Source organism: Pseudophryne corroboree, chromosome 1, assembly GCF_028390025.1.
Source record: "Pseudophryne corroboree isolate aPseCor3 chromosome 1, aPseCor3.hap2, whole genome shotgun sequence".
Lineage (NCBI taxonomy): Eukaryota > Metazoa > Chordata > Amphibia > Anura > Myobatrachidae > Pseudophryne > Pseudophryne corroboree.
Genome location: NC_086444.1, coordinates 997,052,798 through 997,072,011, shown reverse-complemented (window position 1 = coordinate 997,072,011; position 19,214 = coordinate 997,052,798). Strand labels below are relative to the sequence as shown.

At 46.3% G+C, this 19,214-nt stretch overlaps 1 long non-coding RNA gene across 1 annotated transcript in view; it reads right to left on the bottom strand.

Moving 5' to 3' along the window:
- Positions 1-849: 849 nt before the first annotated feature.
- Positions 850-19,214, bottom strand: part of LOC134981277 (uncharacterized) — a 122,144-nt gene continuing 103,779 nt past the window's right edge. Inside the window, exon 3 of the long non-coding RNA XR_010190533.1 lies at positions 850-2,027. This is a non-coding gene — a long non-coding RNA (uncharacterized LOC134981277). The remainder of the gene's footprint in view (positions 2,028-19,214) is intronic.

Here is a 19,214-nt window from a genome sequence, read left to right as displayed (position 1 = left end):
ACTGCTATTATGTAGTGTTAGGACTGCTGATATCAGAGAAGCCGTGAAGTGGCTCAGCAGCTTAAACATACGTTTGCAAACGTGTGACTAATTCTCTGAATTTCTATTACTGACATATCGCAGGTGATTTATCGCAATGCATTCACATGTACCATAAAATATATCTGATGGGCTGGATTAGGGTGCTAAGGGAGCTGGGCCAAATGGTCATATAAATAACAGCAGCCATTCTAGCCATGTGCACACTGCAGCTCTGTGATTAGTGAGGCTGGGTTATACCTTCTGAGCATTCCACATTGCTAGTGCGCTTTGCTTTGTTTGTTTTTTCTGAACAAAGTGCTCTTGATCCTGTTCTGTGATGGATTCCTACAGGTATCAACTTCTGTTAGCCTATGGCTATATGAAGCTGATACGTGATAGGGATCTGAAACGAAAGAGGCAGAGATCTGTTTGGAGCAAGGAGTGGCTGATGAAGAGGGGGACTCTCTCTCACATGTCGCTCCTGACCGAGATTAGGGAGAACAACCCGGAGGACTATCGGAACAACCTGCGAATGGATGATGCTACCTTCCAGGAGTTGCTGGGCCTTGTGACTCCCTACATCGAGTGGTAGGACACCAAGATGCGGAGTGCAATCCCTGCTGATGAAAGGCTGACTGCTACACTGAGGTACCTGGCTACAGGGCGGTCGCTGGAGGACCTGAAGTTCGGGACCCTCATCTTCCCCAAAATACACACCACACATGTTTAGTTACTTTTAAGCTGTTTATAGAAAAAAATAAATCTTTTTTTTTCTTTAAAACAACAGAGCAAATTTATGCAATTATTTGCCAGTATGGCACATAGAACTTTATGCAATTATGTGCCAACAAGGCACATAAAAGTGTAAAAAACATCATATCACAATTTGGATATATATATATATATATATATATATATATATATATATGAAATAATTAAAATGATTAAATAACAGTTTATTTTACTTTTAATTCTCAATAAATATGGTGCAGTACTTTCACTCCTAAGACGGAGGGCTATATGGGGTTTTGGGCACAGATTTGATTGGGAGAATACACACATGCATTAAAGTGCAGAATGAATGGGCCTGGCCCCACTATTATGCACCTACAGCATGCGTGTATCCTCCCCCAAAAATATGCCCCCAAAACACCATATAGCCTATACCGCAACAATTTATTGGGAATTAATAACTTTAAAACAACACCCTTGACAATGTTCTAATTCCCAATAAATATGGGGCGGTACTTTCACTCCTAACATGGAGGGCTATATGGTGTTTTGGGCACAGATTGGATTGGGAGAATACACACATGCTGTAAAGTGCAGAATGAATGGGCCCGGCCCCACTATTATGCACCTACAGCATGCGTGTATCCTCCCCCAAAAATCTGCCTCCAAAACACCATATAGCCTATACCGCAACATATTTATTGGGAATTATAAGAAGCCTACAAATTTTTAAACTGGGGCATGTCCTCCCAAGCCTCCAGCACAGCAGAGTATATGGCTGAGAAGCAGGTGTGTGGGGGAGTAGGCTGTGGTTGGGTGGGATGAATGAGATGGGGTTGGGTGGGTGGAATAGGATGGTGTTGGATGGGAGGAAGAGTGAAAGGACGGCGGTCGAATAGTACGACATCATCATGTAGTTTTGATTTTCGTGCTTTGTTCAGCATCTTTAAATTGAGACGCTGAATCTGCTCCGCTTGACCCGGGGTAGGTTACGCATTGCCCAAATTTTGAGTAGTGGTGGTGGTGGTGGTGGTTGGGGGGGCTGGGCAAGTCTTGACTTGATTTCCTCAAAAATGAGGTCTTTGCCCTCCTGGGCGGTGTTTTTTTTGGGGGGGAAAGGGGGGGGTTCTCTTCCGGGGGCGCAGCGGAGGAGCTGGTGATGCAGAGGTATCAGGGGTAGCTGGTGTTTCAGAGGTAGGAACTTAGGGCTGGGATTCCTCCGTATTGTGGATGATGCTGAGGTCTGGGGTGGTGGGAATCTCCACACTTCCAGGCTGTAGTAGATAAAAAAATATACTGTTTAAATACATGTTTTAATTTTTTATTTGTATTTTTTGCAATTACATCAGAATGGCAAGCTGTGGCAGAGGATTTTGCCACCACCTTGCATTTCCCTAACTGTGGGGGAGCGATAGATGGCAAACACATTCCCATCAACCCTCCTGCAAACAGCGGATCTCTTTATTATAATTATAAACGGTATTTCAGCATCGTGCTGATGGCAGTGGTGAATGCCAACTATGAATTCATCTTCATTGACGTTGGTAAAAATGGACATGCATCAGACGGTGGGTCGCTGAAGAATACCACCTTCTACGAGCGGCTCACTACAAAGCCCTGAACTTGCCATCTAGGGAGCAAACCCAGCACAGCCTCTATTTTGTTTTCGTGGCTGATGAGGCATTCGCACTCCACGAGAACATTATGAAGTCGTACCCCCAAAGGCACCTGACAAGGGAGAAGCGCATCTACAATTATAGGCTATCCCACACGACGAATTGTAGAGAACACTTTTGGCATCCTGTCTAGCAGCTTCCGCATATTCTTAACGGCTATCAATTTGCAGGTGGAGAAGATAGATTGGGTGGTGACTGCGTACTGTGTCCTGCATAACTATTTGCGCAACAAAACCACCCAGCATAGGATACTGCCCAGAGAAGTGCCAGGAGACCCAGACCCTGAACACCCAGACAAGACTTCACCATTTTCCTCTGTGGAACCACTTCCACTCCATTTTAGGGCAAGTCTATGGGCAAAACAGGTCAGGGGTGAGTACCTGGCCTATTTTAACGGGGTGGGTGCAGTCGATTGGCAGGAGGCCCACATTTAATTAGTGTACTGTGTTGGACTGATGATGGAACTTGCAAAAACATAAAAACGTATTCAAAAAAATATACTTACAGATGCAGACAAAGATAGGGCACCGTCTTCAGGCTCTGGTGTGGCAGTCCGAGGGAGGGAGCTGAAACCTGTCCGGGTAGCTTCCTGGTCCAGGACAAACTCCAGCATAAGGTAGTACCAGAGCGAGGTCTTGTAAATCTGGGAAGAACCTGTTCCAGACCTCTTGGACTGTTTCATTTTTTTTTACGTTCTTTCAGCAACACAGTACGCAGGTTCTGTATCTTTTTCTTGACCCATTCTTTGTCAGCAATGGACACAAAGGACCTGCAGTACTCCACTAGCTCCCCCAAGGCCACATTCCATCACACTTTATCAGAATAGCCCTTGGCTTTGATCTTCCATAAAAACTCCTATCCATGGTACATTTCTAGTAGGCCGGTGATGAAGTATATGTCTGAATCTAGACTCTAGAGACATACAGAGGCGTAACTAGGGTTTTCGGAGCCCAGGGCAAGATGGAAAATGGCACCCCCCCCCCAAAAAAAATAAAACAACACACCAAAAGAAGAATGTGCACGCGCCGACCAACTGGGCGTGGCCACACACCAGAAGGGATGTGGCCACGCCCCAGGAGGGGTGTGGCCACTGAAAATGGCCCACAGTGCCAGTTACATTGCCCCACAGTGCCAGATACAATGCCCCACAGTGCCAGATACATGCCCCACAGTGCCAGTTACAATGCCCCACAGTGCCGGATACATGCCCCACAGTGCCAGTTACATTGCCCCACAGTGCCGGATACATGCCCCACAGTGCCAGTTACATTGCCCCACAGTGCCATATACATGCCCCACAGTGCCAGTTACATTGCCCCACAGTGCCAGATACTATGCCCCACAGTGCCAGATACTATGCCCCACAGTGTTAGATACTATGCCCCACAGTGCCAGATACATGCCCCACAGTGCCAGATACATGCCCCACAGTGCCAGTAACAATGCCTCACAGTGCCGGATACATGCCCTACAGTGCTGGATACATGTCCCACAGTGCCAGTTACATTGCCCCACAGTGCCAGTTACATGCCCCACAGTGCCAGATACATGCACCACAGTGCCAGATACATGCCCCACATTGCCAGTTACATGCCCCACAGTGCCAGATACATGTCCCACAGTACCAGATACATGCCCTACAGTGCCAGTTACAATGCCCCACAGTGCCGGATACGTGCCCCACAGTGCCAGATACATGCCCCACAGTGCCAGATACACAAGACTCTCCTCGAGAGCGCTGCTGATGCTGGCAGCGGCGGTGAGGGGAGGGAGAGACGCTGCGCTCTCCTCCCTTCACATTTCGGCGTGACGGGGGCGAGTGGGGCATGATGCCCTGGCCGGCGCCCCCCTCTCCTGGGCCTGCCAAGGCGCCCAGGGCACGTGCCCCACTTACCCTACCCTAGTTACGCCTCTGGAGACATATCTAGATTTTAAAAAAAAAGTGGTGCACAAACTGTTATATTTTGTGTTTTACAAACGATTTTACTTATGGTATATGGTTAAATGGTTATATGGTTAAATGGTTATATGGGTAATGTTTATATGGTTAAATGTTTTTTTTTTTTTTGTTAAATGGTGTTTAAATTTGTATAATATATGTTTTTTAAATATATTTTTTTGTAAATACTTTCCTCATTACACAACCATCAATGGTACAGCATGGGGGTTCAGTGGCGGTGAAAACACATGGCTTTAGGGGGTAAAAATCACTTTGTGCACACAGAAACACATGGTGCAGCATGGAGGTATGGTGGCGGTGAAAACACATGGCTTTAGGGGGTTAAAATCACTTTGGGCACACAGAAATGAATAAAATGTGAACAATAATTTATAATACATTGGTGGTCAGTGTGATTACATTGGTGGTCAGTGTGATTATATTGGTGGACAGTATAATTACATTGGTGGACAGTGTGATTACATTGGTGGACAGTGTGCTAGGTGGACAGTGATTGGTGGTCAGTGTGGAAATACATACTTGGGCCAATAAAATATTCGATTTGATTGGATTTATCTGATGAGCTCTCCTGCTGCGTCGCTGCTGCTGGCGCTGATGGGAGTGTCCTGAGAATGCCAGTCAAACTTCCTACGATATATTGCAGGCGATATATCGCAGGCACAAAAAAACACATTTTTCCATACGATACCAGGCGATTACGATATATCATGAGTGCAGCACTAGTGACCTAGGGGATCCAACACGACACTCACGGGAATGCGCATCGGATCGGCTCGGAAACACCTCCAAAATGCCCAATTTCACCCAATATATCGTCCCGAATGCCCAAAATTGGATGAAATCGGCCAATGGGGGTCATTCCGAGTTGATCGCTCGCTAGCAACTTCTTGCAGCGCTGCGATCAGATAGTCGCCGCCTATGGGGGAGTGTATTTTCACTTTGCAAGTGTGCGAACGCTGTTGCAGCCGGTGGCACAAAAAAGTTTTTTGCAGTTTCTGAGTAGCTCTGGATTTACTCAGCCGCAGCGATCACTTCAGTCTTTTTGGTCCCAGAATTGACATCATACACCCGCCCTGCAAACGCTTGGACACGCCTGCGTTTTTGCAAACACTCCCAGAAAACGGTCAGTGCGAATGGATTCTTTGTTAAATCTATCACCCAGCACCTATCCTCTTTGTACCCGTACGACGCGCCTGCACATTGCGGTGCATACGCATGCGCAGTTTTGCCGAGATTTAACCTGATTGCAGTGCTGCAAAAAGACCCCCATTATCGCTCTAGTAGTGTATAGGGCCCTTAACTCTTTGCCTCTTACTTGTTTCCAGTTCACTGCTGTTTTTAAAAGTTGTTTGAAGCATTTAAGGCTCAATGTGGTGGACTACGGAACGCATTAATTTTGGATAGGGGCGGCTAATTGGGCTGCCGCCAGCGTACTTTCACAGTCGGCCATTCAGGAAATGGGTCATTGGAAGTCCGCTGCTTATAAGTCTTATGTTCGTATTGATAAGTTGTGATGTTATGCCCATTTGGTGTTAACCAAAAACCATAGTTTGCTCGCCAGCTTTGGAACGGCTAGCATTCCGGAACTGGGGGCGTGAAGGAATTTTTCTCTGATTAGTGGGCTAATTCTAATTGGCTGTCCTACAAGCTCACCTGAGTGTTTTTTTTTTAAAGTTTTCACCTTCATTTGGGTTCTACAGTTCTGGTTACTTTGGTTATGTTTAATTGTTTCTCTTTTCATGCATGCTAACGATTAGTAGAGATATGCGGCGGGCACTTTTTGTGTTTTAGTTTTGGATCTGGATCCCTGCTCGTGTTTTAGATCTGGATTGGTTTTGCCAAAGCCACCTTTTCGGGTTTTGGATCTGGATGATTTTTGAAAAAGACACAAAAACAGCTGAAATCACAGAATTTGGGGGTGATTTTGATCTTACGGTGTTATTAACCTCAATAACATTCATTTCCACACATTTCCAGTCTATTCTGTACACCTCACACCTCATAATATTGTTTTTAGGCCAAAAGGTTGCACCGAGGTGGCTGGATGACTTTGCTAAGCGACACAAGTGTGCGGAACAAACACCTGGCCAATCTAGGAGTGGCACTGCAGTGTCAGACAGGATGGTACTTTTAAAAACTAGGTCCCAAACAGCACATACTTGACAATGTACTTCACTTTAATTTAATTTAATTGACACTTGACAGTGGTGGTCATTCCGAGTTGATCGCTAGCTGCATTCGTTCGCTGTGCAGAGATGAGGCAAAAAAAGGCACTTCTGCGCATGCGTATGCGGCGCAATGCACACGCGCGACATACTATTACAACGAACAATGTAGTTTCACACAGGGTCTATCGAAGCTTTTCAGTCGCACTGCTGGCCGCAGAGTGATTGACATAAAGTGGGCGTTTCTGGGTGTCAACTGACCGTTTTTAGGAAGTGTACGGAAAAACGCAGGCGTGCCAGGAAAAACGCAGGCGTGGCTGGGCGAACGCAGGGCGTGTTTGTGACATCAAAACAGGAACTAAACAGTCTGAAGTCATCGCAAGTGCTGAGTAGGTATTGAGCTACTCTAAAACTGCACAAAAAAAATTGCCGCCGCTCTGCGATCCTTTCGTTTGCACTTCTGCTAAGCTAAAATAAACTCCCAGTGGGAGGCGGCATAGCATCTGCACGGCTGCTAAAAACAGCTAGTGAGCGAACAACTCGGAATGACCACCAATGACTTCTGATGAATGTGCTGCAGATGACGTATAAGGGAGGATGTTCCAAGGTGGTTAACGTCCTTATCCGTACTTATTATGGATTGACAAAGGAAACACATGGCTTGACACCTGTTGTCCGGATTTGTGGAGAAATAGTTTTACACCGAAGAGGTGGCTTTTTTTGGTATTTTGCCCAGGCATCACAATGGGCTTTTTCATCCCATGGCCAACAACTGTCTCCACTGGTGCCTTATTCAAACAAACCACATCACCATCAGAATCCTCATCGTCAACTTCCTCCGCAGCACCAGCATAGGGCGTGCCAAAGGTGGAAGGAGCCACCTCTTCCCGTCCAGTGTTGGGAAGGTCAGACATCGCAACCGCCGACACACTTGGACTCTCCTTGGGGATTTGTGATACCATCTTCGAACACAGTTATTTGCTGTACTTTTGCCAGCTTAACGCTTTTCATTTTTCTAGCTGGGGGATGAGGGCTTCCATCGTCATTTGAAGCTGAACCACTAGTCATGAACATAGGCCAGGGCCGTAGCCATTCCTTGCCACTCCGTATGGCATATTGGCATGTTTTCGTTTCTCCTCAGATGATTTAAATACATTTTTTGGGGTCATTTTACTGAACTTTGGCTTTTTTGGATTTACATGCCCTCTACTATGACATTGGGCATCGGCCTTGGCAGACGACGTTGATGGCATTTCATCGCCTACAGATGGAGCCCTCTTCACCTTTGACTTTAATAGGATTAACTGAGCCAGGGCAGTCGGACTTTGGTGGTCACTGCAAGTTGTTCGCTAGCTGTTTTCGATCGCTGCGCAGCGATCAGGCAAAAAAGCGGAACTTCTGCGCATGTGTATGCGGCACAATGCGCACACGCGACGAACTTTCACAACGGCCGATGCAGTTTCACACAAGGTCTAGCGAAGCTTTTCAGTCGCACTGCTGGCCGCAGAGTGATTGACATGAAGTGGGCGTTTCTGGGTGTCAACTGAACGTTTTCTGGGAGTGTGTGGAAAAACGCAGGCGTGTCAGATAAAAACGCAGGCGTGCCTGGGGAAACACAGGCGTGGCTGGCTGAACACATGGCGTGTTCGTGACGTCAAAACAGGAACTGTATAGTCTGCAGTGACCGCAAGCGCTGAGTAGGTCTGGAGCTGCTCAGAAACTGCACAATCTTTTTTTGTAGCAGCGCTGCGATCCCTTCATTCGCACTTCTGCTAAAAGCAGCTAGAGAGCGAACAACTCGGAAGGAGGGCCTTAATCCCCTGCTGTAATAACTTGGGGGGTCATTCCGAGTTGATCGCATGCTGCCTGTGCGATCAACTAGACGCCGCCTATGGGGGAGTGCTTTTTGCATAGCAAGGCTGCGATCGCTTGTGCAGCTGAGCTATGCAAATACATTCTGTGCAGTTTCTAAGTAGGTCTGGACTTACTTACCCACTGCGATGACTTCAGCGTATCAGGTCCCGGAATTGACGTCAGACATCCGCCCACCAAATGCCTCGACACGCCTGCGTTCGGATCTCCACTCCCCGAAAATGATCAGTTAACGCCTCTGAACGCCTTCCTCCTGTCAATCACGGTGCAATCGCAGCAGCGATCGTTTTCTTCTTTAACTCAGTCGCTTCCCAACATTCTCCGTCGCTGGGCAGCAAAGCGCCTGCACATTGCGGGCACTGCGAATGCGCATTACGGACCAGTTTGCACAGCTGCGGAAAAAAGCAGCGTGCGAATGGGTCGGAATGACACCCTTAATCCCCTGCTGTATTGTTCTCTCTGTATTATATTGCAGCTGAGAACAATAGATGAAAGGCTTATGCTAATAAACCATGGTGCACCTAGGCGCAGCAGAGAAGCCAAGATGAGCGTGGCTCCATCTGTATGTCATCATGACTAGTGGCAGCAGCTTCAGCAATACAAGGAAGTGGTTCTTGATCTTTCCCTATTTTATCCTCCAAATTTTTATTCTCCATTATTTTTCTGGAGTTATATAACAATATGCGGCACAGGAGAGCATACCTCTACACCACACAGGGCAAACCCTGTAAACATTATTTGGATTAAATATTAGTAATTAATGACCCCTTTATTTGGAATAAATAATATACAGCACAGGACAGCACGACTGGACTTATACGACAGTACCCCTGGACTTATATGGCAGTACCGCTGGACTTATATGGCAGTACCGCTGGACTTATATGGTAGTACCGCTGGACTTATACGGCAGTACCCCTGGACTTATATGGAAGTACCGCTGGACTTATATGGAAGTACCGCTGGACTTATATGGCAGTAACCCTGGACTTATACGGCAGCACCACTGGACTATACTTATACGGCAGTACCCCTGTACTTGTACGGCAGTACCCCTGGACTTATAAGGCAACACCACTGGACTTATAATGCAGCACCACTGGACTGGACTTATATGGCAGTACCCCTGGACTTATACGGCAGCACCACTAGACTTATACGGTATGCACCACTGGACTGGACTTATACGGCAGCAACACTGGACTGGACTAATACAGCAATACCCCTGGACTTATACGGCAGTACCGCTGGACTTATACGGCAGTACCGCTGGACTTATATGGCAGCACCACTGGACTTATATGGCAGCACCACTGGACTTGAATTATATGGCAGCACCACTGGACTGGACTTATACGGCAACTCCACTGGACTGGACTTATACTGCAGTACCCCTGGACTGGACTTATACGGCAGCATCACTGGACTGGACAAAAATGGCATCACCATTGGACTGGACTTATATGGCAGCACCACTGGACTTATATGGCAGTACCCCTGGACTTATACAGCAATACCGCTGAACTTATATGGCAGCACCACTGGATTGGACTTACATGGCAGCACCACTGAACTTATACGGCAGTACTGCTGGACTTATAGGGCAGCACCACTGGACTGTACTTATATGGCAGCACCACTGGACTGGACTTACACAGCAGTACCCCATGACTTATATGGCAGTAACGCTGGACTTATACGACAGTACGACTGGACTTATATGGCAGCACCACTGGATTGGACTTATACGGCAGCACCACTGAACCTGACTTATACAGCAATACCCCTGAACTTACAGTATAAGGCAGTACGTTGGACTTATATGGCAGCATCACTGGACTGGACTTATACGGTAGCACCACTGGACTAGACGTATACGTCAGCACCACTGGACTATACTTATATGGCAGCAACCCTGGACTTATGTGGCAGTACTGCTGGACTTATATGGTAGCACCACTGGACTGGACTTATATGGCATCACCATTGGACTGGACTTATACGGCAGAACCACTGGACTTACATGGCAGTACTCTTGGATTTATGTGGCAGCACCACTGGAGTGACCTTATACGGCAGCACCAGTGTACAGGACTTATACGGCAACACCACTGGACTGGACTTATTCGGCAGCACCACTGGACTTATATGGCAGTACCCCTGGACTTATATGGCAGTACCGCTGAACTTATATGCAGCACCACTGGACTGGACTTATATGACCGTACCCCTGGACTTATAAGGTAGTACCGCTGGATTTATGCGGCAGCACCACTGGACTGGACTTATACAGCAGCACCACTGGGCTGAACTTATACAGTAGAACCACTGGAATGGATTATACGGCAGCAGGACTGGACTTATAAGGCAGCACCACTGGACTGGACTTATATGGCAGCACCACTGGATTGGACCTATACTGCAGTACCCCTGGACTTATACGGCAGTACCGATGGACTTATATGGCAGCACCACTGGACAGGACTAATATGCCATCACCATTGGACTATAATTATACGGCAGCACCACTGGACTTATACACTGAACTTATATGGTAGCACCACTGGACTGGACTTATATGGCAGCACCACTGGACTGGACTTATATGACAGTACCCCTGGACTTATAAGGTAGTGCCCCATGACTTATACGGCGACACCACTGGACTTATACGGCAGCACCACTAGACTGGATTTATACGGCAGCACCCCTGAACTTGTAAGGCAGTACCCCTGAACTTATACTGCAGCACCATTGGACTTATACTGCATGCACCACTGGACTGGACTTATACTTCAGCATCACTGGACTGGACTTATACGGCAGTACCCCTGGATTTATACGGCAGTACCGATGGATTTACACGGCAGCATCACTCGATTGGATTTATATGGCAGCACCACTGAAGTGGACTTATACAGCAGTTCCCCTGGACTTATACGGCAGTACCCCTGGACTTATACGGCAGCACCACTGGACGTATAAGGCATGCACCACTGGACTGAACTTATACGGCAGCACCACTGGACTGGACTTATACAGCAATACCCCTGGACTTATACGTCAGTAATGCTGGACTTATATGGCAGCACCACTGGACTTGACTTATGCGGCAGTACCACTGGATTGGACTTATACAGCAGCGCCACTGGACAGGACTTATACTGCAGTGCCCTTGAACTTATCTGGCAGTACTGCTGGACTTATACGGCAACACCACTGGACTGGACTTATACGGCACCACTGAACTGGACTAATATGGTAGCCCCACTAGACTGGACTTATACAGCAGCACCACTGGTCTTAGGGCAGCAAAGGACACCACCACTGGTCCTAGGGCAGCACAGACCACCACTGTACTGATGCAGCACAAGACAGCACCACTTGACTGGACTTTTACAGCAGCACTGGACTTATGGCAGCTCAGGACACCACCACTGGACTTATGGCAGCACAGGACACCACCACTGGACTGATGCAGCACAAGACAGCCCCATTGGACTGGAATTATATAGTCATCATGACTAGTGGCAACAGCTTCAGCATTAGCAGGAAGTGGTTCTTGATCTTTCCCTATTTTATCCTCCAACTTTTTTTTCTCCATTATGTTTCTGGAGTTATATAACAATATGCGGTACAGGAGAGCGCACCTCTACACCACACAGGGCAAACCCTGTGAAAAAAATGTGGATTATATATTAATAATCCCTTTATTTGGAGTAAATAATATACAGCACAGGACAGCACCACTGGACTTATATGGCAGTACCCCTGGATTTATACGGCAGTATCCCTGGACTTATACGGCAGTATCGCTGGACTTATACGGCAGTACCCCTGGACTTATACGGCAGTACCCTTGTACTTATACAGCAGTACCCCTTGGATTTATATGGCAGCACCACTGGACTGGAATTATACGGCAGAACCCCTGGGCTTTTACGGCAGTACCCATGGACTTATACAGCAGTACCCCTGGATTTATAAGGCAGTGCCCCTGAACTTATATGGCAACATCACTGGATTAATAATGCAGCACCACTGGACTGGATTTATATGGCAGTACCCCTGGACTTATACGGCAGTACTCCTGGACTTATACGGCAGCACCACTAGACTTATATGGCATGCACCACTGGACTGGACTTATATGGCAGTGTCAAAGTCAGAAAAATGTCTCAATGCACGTTGCCATATTTGCACCGCACACTGGTCCGTGCTGCGCATGCGTACGCTCTCCCGTGGAAGCGCATACCCGCAATAGCGTGCACTCGCACGCGCAGTATGCGCATTTACGGTAGAGTTTATGTGATCGTAGCGTGCGACTCATTAGTTACAAATGTTCACAATTAATGTAGTTTATAGATCATGATCCCTTTGATAGTTTCTGTAAGTTTGGTTAAAGTATAATGTCCCAGAGCTGAGGAATCCCTCTTTGCATCGTACGAAGGGTTTAACAGGAATCATACTGCAGTGTTTGGTACCCATCGGAAGAGTATTTAATTAGCAATATTCCGGTGTTGGTTTGGAGCGTATTAATCGCTCGTGCGAATAGTTATGGACATAAGAAGTTTATGTCCATTTCTATGATTTGCACATACTCAGGTATGCGGCGGGAAACCCAGTTTCCCGCCCACCTGAGCTGTTGGAAATCGTCACAGCCCACCTGTATGAATCACCCTATGACCTTTTGTTATGATGCAGGGCCGAATTCCTTCGGCCAATGGACAATGGGATTGTAGGACCAGGAGATTGCATTGTGTGTGGAGCATAAATAGGCAGGCCGACCACATCCAGCTCTCACTCTCTCATCAACGGTTATCTGCTGATAATCGGGAGCTGGATATCGAGGCGCTGGCGATCATACCCTTTGTGCGTAAGTTCTCTCCATAATCATTGTCTTTCTGCGAGCCAATCTCTCTCTCTCTCTCTATCTCTCTCTCTCCTCTTTTTCTCTTAAATACCTTATAGTATTATAGTATTGTATCGTATTGCATTTAGGTCAGAGTAGTATTGTCTTTTTATATTTATTGTTTAGTTCTGTGGTTAGGAAGTCTCTGTTATATTGTAGTGTATCATATGTACTGTTATCCCCTTTTACAAGTATATTAGACATAATACAGTTAATAGGCCTTGGAAACCTAAACCAGTATCTGTGTATTTCCTATAGTGATAAGTGTTCATTTGAGCGTCGGTGACGCTCATGCAGCTTTGTAGATAGTCAGGTTCCACAAGGTTGCACTTACACCCTGTACTCACATTAAGGTATTCAGTGTATTTCATCGGTATAAGGTTTAACATAAAGGTATAGTGTTGTGAGCGTCTGCATCGCTGGTGACCTCCTCGTGGTCTCTAGCGTACGCTACGTTACAGCGAATCTTTCCCCTAGACATAACCAATAACGTGTCCTGTGATCACTGGGCCGTGAGCGAACGTGACGCTTGAGCGTCTCGCCTACGGCTGAGCGATCGCTACGCAGATAGCGTACCTTTACGGTACTTCTTAAGTAAACAGCGTACAGTGTTCTTAGCTTCATAAGGGTTGTTTATACGACAAAGGAATTTAGCATTGTCAATTGCGGGCTCGTCCGGTCCTTTTCACATCTGCACTAGGTAGATCAGCAGACGTTATCCCCCAGCAAAAGGGTGGGAGGTTGTCTCGCAGTTGCTGACGGGATAAGCGTCTGCTTCGCTTAGGTAAAGAGTGCTGAAGGAATCCGGTAACCGGAAGTAAGAACAAAACGCTTGTGTCTTTTAAAACTGTTTATTTTTCTTTTGTCTTGCGTACGCATACATTTATCTGCATTTCTTTTTCAAATTTCGTATATCACTATTCCTGTTTGCCAATTTTTTTATAGTTGATAGAAAGTGCTAAAAAGAGATTTGCTGTTATTTAAAAGTAGAGGTAATAGTTAAAGTATAGAACAAACACACGGTTTGTCTGAGATACAAGGCAGTCAGTGTGGATTGCGGTAGATGATCAGGGATCATCTACATTGATAAATAAATATATTGTGTTACGGTGGATCCTTTGCATTGCGTACACGTGTCGCTAACAAAGACTAGCGTACGCAATCCAAAAGGCAGACGCACGCAGCGTTCATTACGCAACGTAGCGTCTGGTTACGCCCACGTAGCCCAAGTCACGAAAAGCGATAATTAGCGCAAAGCGATAATTAGCGCAAAAGCGATAAGTAACGCACAGCGGTAGATAACGCGAAGCGGTAAATAACGCAAATCTGTTTTTAGAAAATCTGAAATTTAGTTTAACAGATCCTACTCCTAATTGGTAACACTTTTGGCCTGAAGACAATTTCTGCGCAGAAATAGATATAGAAACAAAGTGTACATGTGTTGAGTGAGTGTGTTTTGTATACAAAAGTTTATATAACTTTAAGGTGGAACCAAAAGGAAAGTCGGGTACTCGTCAAGGGACATACGTGTAAGTGACATATACGGTGGCCAGGGAGGCATCCCTGGTTAAATAATATTTGAGCATTAGAGTATAGCGGACCATAAGGAACAAGACCAGGAGGTCATAAGGAACAAGACCAGGAGGTCGTAAGGTAAAAGGTCCGCTATAAAAGTCCAGTGGCACAACGCCTGGGGTGTTGGTGCAGAACCCATATAGGCCATAAGCTCTTGCTGAAGGAATCGCGGCCGGAAACATCGATTCCATTGATCTTTCAGTACATGACAAGTAGTGCTCGTGTACTGAACGATTGGACCACACGTAATTGTGTGCAGTAGTTAGTAATCTGACCTAAATACCATTAGAGTAAAGTGGTCACAAACGCTATCTGTACATTCTGACGTGATTTGTGTAATTTTTTATTTTTGGAAGGGAAGTTCGCTGGTCACTCAGGAACTATCTAACAACCCCAACTTTACTGGAAAGAGTAAGTGTCCTGCGGGTAACCCTCATATGTTCCAGTAAACTGAAGGTTCCATAGGGGCCCTGTATCGAGTACGCTGGCATCATAACGGTGTTTACAGGTCGTATTGGTCGAGGTGGGCGAGTGAGTGGGGTACTCGGTAAACCGCCACCGCCGGCCTACTGTGGAGTAATTTGGTTGTCTGAAAAGGCTTGCTGAAAACCTTGATACAGAAAATCCAAGGAGGACTAAGCAACACCTACAGACTATGGGGGCCAGTTGCTCAGGTAGGGGGCGATCAACCCTGGTTCAGGTTGATTCTGTGAACCGACCAGTTGGGTCGGCACGATATGTAATGTGTGAAAAATATGGAATTCACACCGAATCTTTATGTGATGAATGGGAGAGAATGACTGTACAAGACAGGGACAAGTTCCCAAGAATAGGTAGCTTCAGTCCAGAGGTGTTACAAAATTTAAGGAGGAGGATATGTCTCGTAAAATCAGCAAAGAGACGAATTCAGCATCATGATTATTTACAGTTATGGCACCAGGAAGGTGAGATACAGAGAGGTTTGGCTCTGGCGGCGGGATCTGGGGCAGTCAGGAAGTTGATTGCCACAGCTCCTCCTCCACCATACATTGCAGGAGAGAGGTTGATTGCGGAGAGAAACGCACAGGGTTGTAAAACACAAACTCTTAGTAACACTGTAAATGTTAATGATGTTAACCAAATAACTCATGCAAGTATTAACCCGTGCAAGATGTACCCTGTTTTGAACCTTCCTCAGGAGTGTGATCAAGAAGACGATTCAGCAACAATTTCAGCTCTCTCTCTTGCAGCCACCATATCAGAGACCACAGTAGGCACAGCGACACCCACGAGATTAGTGAAAGCCCCTAGCGGAGGGATAGGTGAGGTCGTGTCAACGGGTAAGTACGGCACCATGCACTACACTGAAACAATTGTACCACAACAAGCTGTAGAATCTACACAGGAAGAGGCTGTTAGAATTGCTCCTGTAAGGGTAATAGCAGTTCCCAATGGAAAAACAGATGTGTCTGGAGCCACTCCCATAAGGAACATTGCCATGTACACTCCATTTTCCAGAATGGAATTAAGAACAATAGTGTCCGAATTTCCTGACCCCAGGAAGGATTTAGTTGCTAGCCAAAAATACATCAGGGATTTAGGTAACACGGTAGAACCCAACAACAAGGATTGGCAGATACTGCTAAGAGCTTGTTTACCTTCCAATGTTGATGCAACTCAGTTTTTAGCTGATTGTGCATTGGATAAAGATGTACCGCTTACAGACGTGTACAATAAGGATAATGTAAAAAGGATAAATTTACAGCTAAAAGAGTATTTCCCAGCCGTTGTTAAATGGAATAAAATATTTTCCATTAAGCAAAAGGAGTCCGAAACGGCAATAGAATATTTTCACCGGGCACTATTAGAAATGGCAAAGTACACTGGTATAGAAGACATAAAGACCAACCCAAACCATCGAGAAGTAGCAGTATCTGTACTGATGGATGGTTTGAAAGAAACATTAAAAGCTAGGGTACAGACCACGCAGCCATGTTGGCGAGGTCTGTCAGTGTCCACCTTGAGAGAGGCTGCTATTGATCACGACAGAAATATCACTAGGCACAGGGAGTCGCAAAGTGATAAGTTGATGTCCGTAAGTATACAGGCGCTGACCACAAGGCAGCCTGCATATGTACCACCGAATCCTGTGGGTAAGGCAAGTGTAATAACATGTTTTTCTTGTAACAAACCAGGACATTTTGCACGAGACTGTAGAGTAAGAAATGTACAAAGGTCTTTTCAACCCCCTAGACAACAACACAACACACGACATTGGGAGCAGGGTCCACAGAGGCGGAGTTTTGAGCCACATACAGGGGAAACAAAAAGATATCCCCCAAACAGGGATTGGCATGCCTCTGGTAGTTCCCAGCTAACTCCCTCACAAGTAGTTGCTGCCAGCGGGATTCAGGGAGGTCAGCATACCCAATAGGGGTGTGGCCATACCTGTAATCTGCAACCAGTTAAATTGATTGCCAGTCTTGGAAGCGAACCAGAGATTGCAATCAATGTAGCCGGTAAAACTTTAAACTTTCTTGTAGACACAGGGGCGGCCAAGTCAGTGATCAATTCGACAGTGGGCATGAGAACCACTGGTAGGACAGTTCCAGCCATAGGAGTAACAGGAGTAGTCCAGCACTACCCTGTTAGCAAACCAGCCGAGATTACAATAGGGCCTTTGCATACCAAGCATTCCTTTTTGCTGGCTGCATCGGCACCGACCAATCTCCTGGGAAGAGACTTACTATGTAAAATGGGTTGCGTCATTTATTGTACTCCTGAAGGTGTATTCTTGGACATCCCTGAGAATCACGCTCAGGAAGTACGAGACATGTTAGACTCCCCATCAAAATTAATGTCACATTCCATTATGACAAATAGGAATCCATCCCAAGTAGAAGAGATGACATCTCAGATACCAGAGTCGCTTTGGACAAAAGATGGACAGGACACTGGATTAATGGCAAACGTAGCTCCAGTAGTAGTACAAGTAAAAGATGGTAGGATAGCTCCAAAAATCCCACAGTATCCTCTGAAGCCAGAGGTGGAGTTAGGAGTTTTCCCGGTAATAGAGCGCTTGCTACAACAGGGCATTCTAGTAAGAACGTCCAGCACAGCAAATAGTCCCATCTTCCCTGTTAAAAAGAGTGGGGGGAGGGGTTACAGGCTAGTGCAGGATCTAAGGGGGATTAACAAAATAGTTGAGAGTCAGTTCCCCGTAGTGCCTAATCCAGCTGTCATCCTAATGCAAATTCCTCCCACTGCCAAATTTTTCACTGTTATTGACCTCTGCTCCGCTTTCTTTTCGGTACCTCTGCACCCTGACAGCCAATATTTGTTTGCATTCACATACAGAGGAGTCCAATACACGTGGACTCGGTTACCCCAAGGTTTCATAGATAGTCCAAGTATATTTTCTCAGGCTTTGCATGATTGTTTACAGTCTTTCCAACCGGAAAGTGGATCAGTGTTGATACAGTACGTGGATGATCTACTGCTGTGTTCTGATTCATTGGAGGCATCCCTGAAGGATACGAAACAGCTCCTGTTTCATCTTTCAGACACAGGTCACAAGGTCTCCAAAGACAAGTTGCAATTATGCCAAGCTAAGGTAAAATACTTGGGACACTGTCTAACACAAGGACTGAGACACCTGACCGCTGATAGAATCCAAGCCATTAGAGACATGACACTGCCACAAACCCAGCAACAGATCAGGACGTTTTTAGGAATGTGTGGGTATTGCCGTAATTGGATCCCAGGGTTTTCCATATTGGCGCTACCTTTGCAGGAAATGGTCTCTTCAAACAAACCTGATCGGATTTCGCATACAGACGAATCTGAAACAGCATTTGAGAGACTCAAACAGTGCCTAACGCAGGCACCAGCACTAGGTATGCCAGACTATGGGAAACCCTTTGAACTATACGGAACAGAAAGTGCTGGGTGCGCAGCAGGTGTACTAACACAAAAACACGGTGATGCCAGCAGGCCAATTGCATACTACAGCGCTCAGCTAGACACGGTAGCGCGATCCCTCCCCACATGCTTGCGTAGCGTTGCGGCGATAGCATTGCTAGTGACGAAAAGCGAAGATGTCGTGCTAGGCCACAACCTCACAATCCATACACCACATGCGGTATCGGCCTTATTGAATTCTGCCCAAACCAGACATGTCTCATCAGCAAGGTTTACGAGATGGGAATTGGCATTAATGGCCCCAGTAAACATCACCATAAGGAGATGCAGCGCATTAAACCCTGCAACATTTCTCCCAGGTGTGCCTGGACAGGCACAAAGGGTGGGAGGTGAGAGTGATG